General features: G+C 46.5%; 1 pseudogene; it reads right to left on the reverse strand.

Moving 5' to 3' along the window:
• Window positions 1-2753: 2753 nt before the first annotated feature.
• On the reverse strand, window positions 2754-3473 carry LOC129087197 (ferritin light chain-like; annotated as a pseudogene).
• Between the last annotated feature and the right edge of the window lie 5586 nt (window positions 3474-9059).

Here is a 9059-nt window from a genome sequence, read left to right on the forward strand (position 1 = left end):
TGTCCTGGCTCCCGTCAGCTTACCGTGTGACCCAGAGCGAGTTACTTGCTCTCTTTGAGCCTTTGTTTTCTCTTCTGCACAGTGGAGTGAAAACTAAAATAGCCACCGCGGGTGTGGGGGCGGGGGGTGGGGTGTAGAAGATGAATTGAGATCCTTGTATACGTGATGTGGCAAACAGGAAGCATCCAACAACTGGTGGTTAATAGTATCGTGTATCCAGTGCGTGATGCACGCCATGCCCCGTGCCAGGCACTTTATATGCACTTGCCCATAATTCTTGCAGCAGGCCCGTGAGGTAAACCTATTTGTTTCTATCCTACATAAAGGCACTGCCTTCAGAACGGCTACGTTCCCTCCCTGTCTGAAATCACAGCAGGAGAAAGAGTGGCAGCTAGAATTAGAATCATAGAGGAGGGTGGGGACAATTTGGAGGGCTACTATCAATTGTCGCTCCTTTAGCTGTCTCTTTAAATCCCAGTGCCAACTCGGCAAATGTTTTTCATGCCTGAACTCACTGCCACGTGCTCAGCTAGGTGAATGCAATCTGATCGCGCTTTCAGCTTCTGGGACTTCCGGTGGTTTGCGACTAAAACATAAAAAATAGACAAAGAAAGACAGCGTCTAAATAAGAATAGGTGTGAGGGATGTCCCAATTTACATCCATAGCCTGAGCTGCAGGAGAAGGCTTCCAGAATGTTCTGGGAAGGCAGAGTCTGGCATTCCCAGCCACTCACCTGCTCTCTCCAGACAGACAAGAACAGCTCTCTGGGCTGGCGGAGAGACGTGTAAGTCTTATTAGTTGCCTTTTATAGGGCGCGTTTCGGAGTTCGCCGGGCCCACATGGAGTTGCTGCCCGTGTGGGTGTGTGGGCACAGGGCACGGGGCGGCCATTAAGGGAGGCGGCCTTGCCCCGCGCAGGGCTAAACCGGGCAGAGGCACACAGGCTAATTCTCCTGCCTTGCCCCCCGCTTCTCACACCTGCAAAATTATGACCCAGAAACAACTGCCTCTCCGGCTCGCGGGGAACCACCCACAGACTGAAACAGCTTGTCCTGCCGCCGAGGGCTGCGGGCCACCTCCGACCCCATCCTCAGCTCACACGCAGGGAAACAGACGAGCGGATTCTGAGCTTTCTCTGAGCCGCCGGATTCTGGATACTTCCTTTGCAGCGTGAGAGAGCAACGCCCTCTCCTCACCACACCCAAAGACACCAGCCAGCGGCGTGTTGCCGCCTCTAGACTGTTGGAGTTTTGGTTTTTTGGGTTTTTTCATTGCATATTTGTATAGAATCAGGAATTTATTATTGTTGTTGTTTTTCAAGAGGGCATATCCTAGTTTTGCAAAGATGGAATCTCCACTTCTGTGTGAGACTGAGCATTCATAGTCATAAAATGTCAATTTAAATGATAAGATGCTATTCGGGGGCTCTGTGATGGTAGGCCCGAACACTCCCATTGCTTACGTTGCTGTGACAAACCTTGCCCCACGCGCTTTACGCTACCAATGAGAGGGCTTATTCAATCTGTACGATCACTCTGTAATTTGGGTGTTCTCGTGACCCCTCACTTTACCAAGGGGGAAACTCAGGCCAAGGGGACATGTGTACTTAAGGCAGGACTGGGATCTGAACCCGGGGAATCTGTCTCCAGACACCATGGCCTTACCGAGAATTTAGAACACCTCTCGGGCTGGCAAAGTTAAACTATCCAGGCCCACCGGTGATGAGAGGATTCGGGAGACAGGCCTTCCTCAGTGCTGATCGGAGTCCAAAGTGACATACGTTTCTGCAGGGCGATTTGGCAGGATCTATAACCATTGTAAGTATTTATCTCTTCGACCTAGCAACTTTTAAGTTCTCTCATCTAAAAGCCCTCCTCCCCCATCCACCAAAAAAATACGCGTTCCACCGCACACACGTCACGGGTTCATTGCGGCATTATTTGTGAGGGTGCATCATCAGGAAAAAACTTTTAATAATTAAATGAATAAACACGTACTATGGAAAATGTATGGCTGAATCCAGACAGTCAAACAGATGTCAAAACCAGGAAGAATGCAGATGTGGAGAGAAGAGGGACTGGGAAGAGCCAGGGCCATTTAAATGCAAAACTAAGATTAGAGAACGTGGCGATTATGGTTACACCTGGAGAATAAACGTTAACCTGAGAACCACGGACAATATAAAATGCACAATATAACCAGTAAGTCAGGATGGGAGGAAGAAAAGGGGAGGATAGGATTCAAAATGTCAAGAATTTATTTTTTAAATGACTCTAGAGCTTAATGCTTTTATGACGTTTTTGCCTTTATGTAGAATTTTCTTAAGGGAAGAGTATCTTCTATGATGAAAGACCTTGTACTAGATTTTTAAGCAAGGTGTGAGAGAGGGGTTCAATTTCATTCTTTTGCATGAAGACATCCAGTTTTCCCAGCACCATGTACTGAAGAGACTGTTCTTTGCCCATTGTATATCCTTGGTACCTTGTTGAAGATCAGCTGACCACCTTTGCTTTGGTTGAATTCTGGGCTCGCTAATCTATTCCATTAAGTATATAGATCTGTCTTTATGCCAGTACCGTACTGGTTTTTTGAGGTTCCCCCCCCAAAAAAGCTTGATTGTTCCCATGGGGTCCAATGCATGGGAGAGGGCTCCCGGGTGGTTAGAAGGATACTGAGTGGTTTCAGGCAGAAGCCAGCCACCGGGGGGACACCCAGGGGCCCCTCAAAGGCCTCTGGGCTCCAAAGGCTGCTGGTCATGTTTGGAGGGGGCCTTTCAAAGAGACACCGCCCAGACAAAGAGACACCGCCGCGCCCAGCCTGGGGGCCGACCAGCCTGAGGAGGGGGGCCAGGTGTGGCGCATCTCGACGCGTTTCACCTGCTCACCCAGGACGCGGCTCTGCAGGAAGTCCCAGAGCTGAGGGTCTGTGCGGGCTGAACCCAGGGCAGGCAGGTCCGAACGGGCCTGGGTCAGGTTCTTCTCCAGGACCGTGGCGGCTTCGCGTGTCCTGAGAGTCACCCCGCTCATCCTGGGAAGGCTTCTGCGCCTCCGGGAAGAGAACGCGCACCGTGCTGGTTTTGGGTCTTTAAGAGGCGCTCGGCGCCCACGGCTTCTCCTCAGCCGCCTCGGGGAGCAGGGGCCCACGGCCTGCAGAGCCACGTGGTCGCGGTCGAGACAGAAGCCCAGAGAGAGGCAGGCGTGGGGGGCCCGCAGATGCTGGGTGGCCAGGCGGTCGGCGGCAGCCCCCGCCCGGGTGGAGTAATTCTGACGAATCTGGGGGCTCGGGGTTGTTGGGCAATGAGCTAAGGTCAAGAAGCGGTGCTGGCTGGTCTCGGAGGCTGAGGATGGCTCCAAAGGTGGAGACTGGAAAAGAGGTTGGCGGGTGGTTGGAGGCTGGAAGAAGGGGCATCGCTGGCCCTGTTCCACCCAAGCACTGTTGAAGCAGGAGACACGCCCCGGGGACCGCCGGGACATAGCAGTACCATACCGTTTTAATCACTGTAGCTTGGTAATATATTTTCAAATCAGTAAATGGGATACCTTCAGCTTTGTTCTTTCTCAAGATTACTTTGGCTGTTCTGGAGCTTTTGTGCTTCCCTGTGAGTTTTAGGGTGATTTCTTCTATTTCTGTGGAACATGCCACTGGGATTTTTATGGGTATAGCACTGAAGCTGTGGATGGCTTTGGGTAGTATGGACATCTTAACAAGATTAAGTTTTCAAGTCCATGGACACAAGGTATCTTTCCATTTTGTTCATGCCTTCTTTAATTTCTTTCATAAATTTTTTGTAGTTTTCAGTGTACAAGTCTTTTACCCCACCCCGCCCCCTTTGTTAAGTTTATTCTTATGCATTTTATTGTTTTGATACTATTGTAAATGGGCTTTTAAAAAATTTCCTTTTTGAATAGTTTATTGTTCGTATATAGAAACATAACTGAGTTTTGTATGTTGATTCTGTATCTGGCGATTTCACCAAATTTGTTTGTTAGTTCTAACAGATTTGGGGGAAGTCTTTAGGGTTCTCTCTATATGAGATTATGGCATCTGCACGCAGAGACAATCTTTCTTTCTTTCTTTCTGATTTCAATGTCTTTTATTTCTTTTTCTTGCCTCACTTAACAGCAAATAATAAAAATAACCCAATTGAAAAATGGGCAAAGGACTTGAACAGACATTTCTCCAAAGAAGACATACAAGTGACAAACAGGTGTATGAAAAAATGCTCAACATCACTAAGCATCACGGAAATGCAAATCAAACCCACAAGGAGATACCACCTCACACCAGTGAGGATGGCTATTGGTTTGTTTGGGTTTTTTTTTTAAGAGCAAGGGAGACGTGTTGGCAAGGATATGAAGAAAAAGAAATCCTGGTGCACTGTTGATGAGCATGTAAATTGATGCAACCACTATGGAAAACATAGAGGTCTCTCAAAACCAAATTAAAAATAAAACCACCATATAATTGAGCAACCTCGCTTCTGGGTATTTATCGGCAAGAATTGAAATCAGGATCTCAAAGAGATACTTGTGTTCCCATGTTTATTACAGTGTTATGCACAAAAGCCAGGACATGGAAACAACAACAACAACAACAACAACAACAAAATGTTCATCAGTAGATGAATGGATAAAATACAATGGAATATTATGTAGCCTTTTTAAAAAAAGAAAGAAAGAAAGTTCGCCACTTGCAGCAACCTGGGTGGACCTAGAGGGCACTGTGCTAAGTGAAAGAAGCCAGACACAGAAGGACAGATACTTTATATGATTGACACTTATGTCAGAATTCTAAAGTAGTCATTCATAGAAGCAGACAATACAGGCTGGTTACCGGGGGCTGAGAGGAAGGGAATTGGGAAGGTGATGGTCAAAGGGTGCAAAGTTTCAATTATGCAACATGAATGGGTGCTGGAGATGTAATGGGCAGCATAGTGACAACAGCTAACAATACCGTATTGGATACATAAAATTTGCTAAGAGAGTAGATCTTAATTTGTGTTCTTACCACACATCATCATCAGGGCAGAAGAAAACTTTGGGAGGTGATAAATGTCTTTGGTTTAATAGCGGTGATGGTTCCATGGGTGAATATTTATCCCCAAACTCATTGAGTCGTAGGGACTAAATATGTTATTGTTAATTTGGTTAGAGTGCTAACAACACTGTGGTTAGAGATGTATATGGCATTGTTTATGGGTGAAATGAGGTCTAGATTTACATTTAAAATACTCCTCAAAGGAAAGAGAGAGACATAGATAAAATAAGCATAGCAAATGTGGTGATTGTTGAAGCTGGGAGGTTGGTACCTGGAGTTTGTGAAGCTGGTCTTTCTTCTTTTGTGTGTGCTTGAACATGATCCTTGTCAAAAAGCAAAAAGAAATTAAAAAGAAAAAAAAGTCCTCCTTGCCACCATACCAGCTCTACCACTCACCATATGTTCAACTTGGACACGTCACTTCTCCTTTTAATGTTCTCATTACTCAGATGTGAGTAATCTTATTATCTATGTCATAAAATTTTACGATGATCCACTGAATTAGCATATGTGACGTGTATAGGTCACTGAGACACTGTAAACCCTTGAAAAATGAAAGTCGTGATTGTTATTAAAAATTGGGTTAATGTATATACAGGCATATTGGACAGACTTGGGTCGAGAAGGCAGGCAAGAGACTTTGGATTTACAAGGGGGCAGAAAAAAGTCCCTCTGAGCAGAGGAAAGGCTGACGCACTTACGATGAGGGCGGTTGTAAGTCCCACACAGCGTGGGGCTGGCTTGCTCCCTGACTCAGCTCTCCCTACAACTAATGCCAGTGCCTCCTGGGAAGACGAGGACAGTGGTAAAAACAAAAGACAGTTGTCACTAGTAGCCCAAGTCCTTCTTCTAGGTGGTCAATAAGAAACAATGAAATGACTTGAATCAAGCAGAGATACTGTGGAATGCCACCTTCTCTTAGAGAAGATCAGAAAGGAAGGCTTTTTCTTCAAGTCTCTACCTGTCAGTACTCCTGGCAACAGGGTAAGATACCCAATAGAAATTTGCTTGGGCAAGAGGGGAAATGATTAGCTTGTGTTGTGGGAAATGCTGAAGCAGGAGCTAGTTTTCCCCAGTAGATTCAGGGATTCATCTGATGCCATAAGGACCTCTCTCCTTATTGTTGAGCTCTGCTTCTCCCTGCGGGTCAGCTCACCCTCGTCTTCTTCAGATGTGTGTCTTCTCTATGGTAAGGGAGGGGTAAGTGTGGCTGTAGACATCCTCTCAACTCCCAAATACAGAATAGAAGGAGGTCTCCCACCTCTGGGTGTTTTGAATAAAATCCCAAGGAAAGCTCTGATTGGTCCTGTTGGGTCATGTGTTCATTTCTTGGGCCAATCACTGTAGTCAGTAGGGAGTTGTGGATAATGTCTCAAGTTCCCCGCTCCTCACCTGAGATAACTCTGAGAGGCATGTCCTACCCTGTCTCCCAAAGCCCCAGTTGCCCACAGGTGTAGCTGACATATACCTTCTATTGACCTTCCCTGTCTATACTTTGTCACCTTCCTACAGGCGTTTCCTAGGAGCCCCTCCCAAATAAACTGTGATAGTGGAATCCTTGTCTCAGGGTCTGCTTCTGAGGGAGTCCTGGCTATGGGGGTTCACAACCTGGTGGGGCTGAGAGATGTGGGGTGCACATCTGAGCACTTCTGAGGAAGTCTGGAAAGTCAAGCAATGAGGTTAAGAACACTGGGAGGACAGAAGGAAGGAAGAGAGGGAGAAGTGAAGAAAGAGATGGAGGTAGGGAAGGGAGGAAGGATGGAAAAACTAGACATATGAATGATGAGCCCATTGATCACCTGGTAAAAAATAATCACACCATCTATGTGTCCTGAATAAATGGGTGAATTCATAAATAAATGAATAGCTAAGTTAAAGATTCCTTCATTTTAGCTTTGTAAAGGTTAAACTCCTGTTCTTTTCTGAACATTTTAATACCAACAAACAATTCAAGAGAAGCACTAAAGTTATACCAATTCCTCAACATAAAAGCACTTCTTGGAATTTCATTGTCGTCCTCTGTAAAGGGGGGATCAGATGGTGACCAACAACAGTGGCAATACCGTCAGCCGTCCTCAAGGGCACTTGAGAGGGTCGCGTGCCCTGAAGCTTTGCCTACGAGCAAAAACTCTTCTGGTGGGGATTTTTATTGGTGATGGTTATAAGAATAGGGCTGCCGCTAAGGTGACATTAACATGTCATTGCAATTTTCCAATTGGACTGGGATAAGACACTCTGCCCGCCCAGTGCCTACCACCTAGTAGAGAGGCTCAATTAATAATGGACGAATAATTAGATGACATCCACAGGTGGTTTTTGTCTCATTCCTGTCTTTTACTGCCCAATAATTCAATCTCCACTCAAGGGCCCACCAACCAGACTGCCTGTCCTACTAGAAATGTTGATACCTACCCACCTTTCCTTCAGATCTGTCCCTTAGAGTTGTTCTTTTGAGTCTGAGAGGTGGCTTGGCTTTAGGATTCATACAATAACCCCCTGCTTTTGCACAAGACTATTATTATGCACTCCGCATGCATACCGTTTTTCCCCTTGGTATATACTCGGGAGATGGGATTGAAGAACAGTGGGTGCTGAGGGTCATGGAGAAAAGTATAAGGTTGCAGGCTTTTGGTGGAAGCTCCTGGGTGCAGTAATGGGCGAGCCTCATTCCTGGGCAGTGAGGGCAGGCAAGTGGATGGCGTCAATGTTTATTTTAAGGGGGAGTCATTTATTTTTCAGGCAGAAAGTTTATACAGCTTGAGAGAATTATTTGAAAGGAAATGAACCCCTTGGCATGTGATGCTTACGGGACCTCGTCCGCCTCCCCTCTCTCTGCCTGGCTATGAAAACGAGAAGGTTGCCCGCCTTCCTCCGCGGGCCCTCGCACACCCGGGGCCCAGCGTCGCTGGCTTGACCACCAGCCTTCGCACCAGGGCAGCCATTGTTGGAAAGGGCTCCGCGTCACGGCCTCCATGGGTCCCACCGAAGGATAAAATTAAGCAACTTTTGGGGATGCCATGAAGTTAGTCCTCGAAGGTGGGAATCTTGAGATGAGGCTGTAAGCCGTAGGGTTCTATGGCGGAAAATGTAGGCCGGACTGTGTCCCTCACCTGGGAAAGCCTGGGCCTCCGTTTCCCCACTTATGAATAAATTGGTGGGCCCAGTGCTCCCCAACATCTGTCCCTCCCAATTCTAATATGATATTTTAGGGACGACCAGGCGCACTGGTTTGCTTTTACTGGCAAAAGTCCTTCAAGTATCTTGAGTCTTCCCTGGCTCCCGCTTCCTCTCTAGTTCCTCTCCCCAGCTATCATGCCTTTATCCATTCATTGAAAATAATTCATAATGAATGCCAATTCATAGGCAGGCCCTGGAGTGCAGCTGTCAACTGGACAAGGGACTTTCTCGTACGGAGTTCTCGTTCTAATAGGGAAGGCACACAATATCTAAGTAAGCGAGTAAATAAGGCAATACCACGTCATCATTCATGCTAATCTAAAGGCCACAGGTCATAGTCATGCCTGGGTCTGAATCCTCACTGATGAGCAAGAGCAAATTATTTAACCCCTCTGGGTCTCAGTTTCCTCATCTGTAAAATAAGGATGGTAACAGTATCTGCCCCATAGTTGCTGAGACAGGGACAGCTCTTAGAACAGTGCCTATAGCAGCCTTCGCTGCCTTACCATCATCTTCCTCACCGCCCCCATCCTCGTTGTGATCATCGTTGTGGGTCTTCCTTTCCTGTTATCAATTCTTCTCCACTTTCTCTTTTTCCCAGGCCTTTGGAGTCGGGCAGCTAGGCCTCGGTTCACACCGCATCCATCACCCACAAGTTGTGTGACCTTAAATAAGTCACTTCATCGCTCCGGTCTTCAGTTTTTCTTGCGTATAAAGGGGCATGACAATAATAATGATGGGAATCGTGATAGTAATAGTGATTCCTTCTTCTACAAAAGGATATTGTGAAGATTAAATAATAACTTGTAGAAAGCTCTGGCACATAGTCATAATAAATTGTTGTT

Source organism: Pteronotus mesoamericanus, unplaced genomic scaffold (genome assembly GCF_021234165.1).
Source record: "Pteronotus mesoamericanus isolate MK-2021 breed Mesoamerican mustached bat unplaced genomic scaffold, CSHL_Meso_final scaffold_507, whole genome shotgun sequence".
NCBI classification, from domain to species: Eukaryota; Metazoa; Chordata; class Mammalia; order Chiroptera; family Mormoopidae; genus Pteronotus; species Pteronotus mesoamericanus.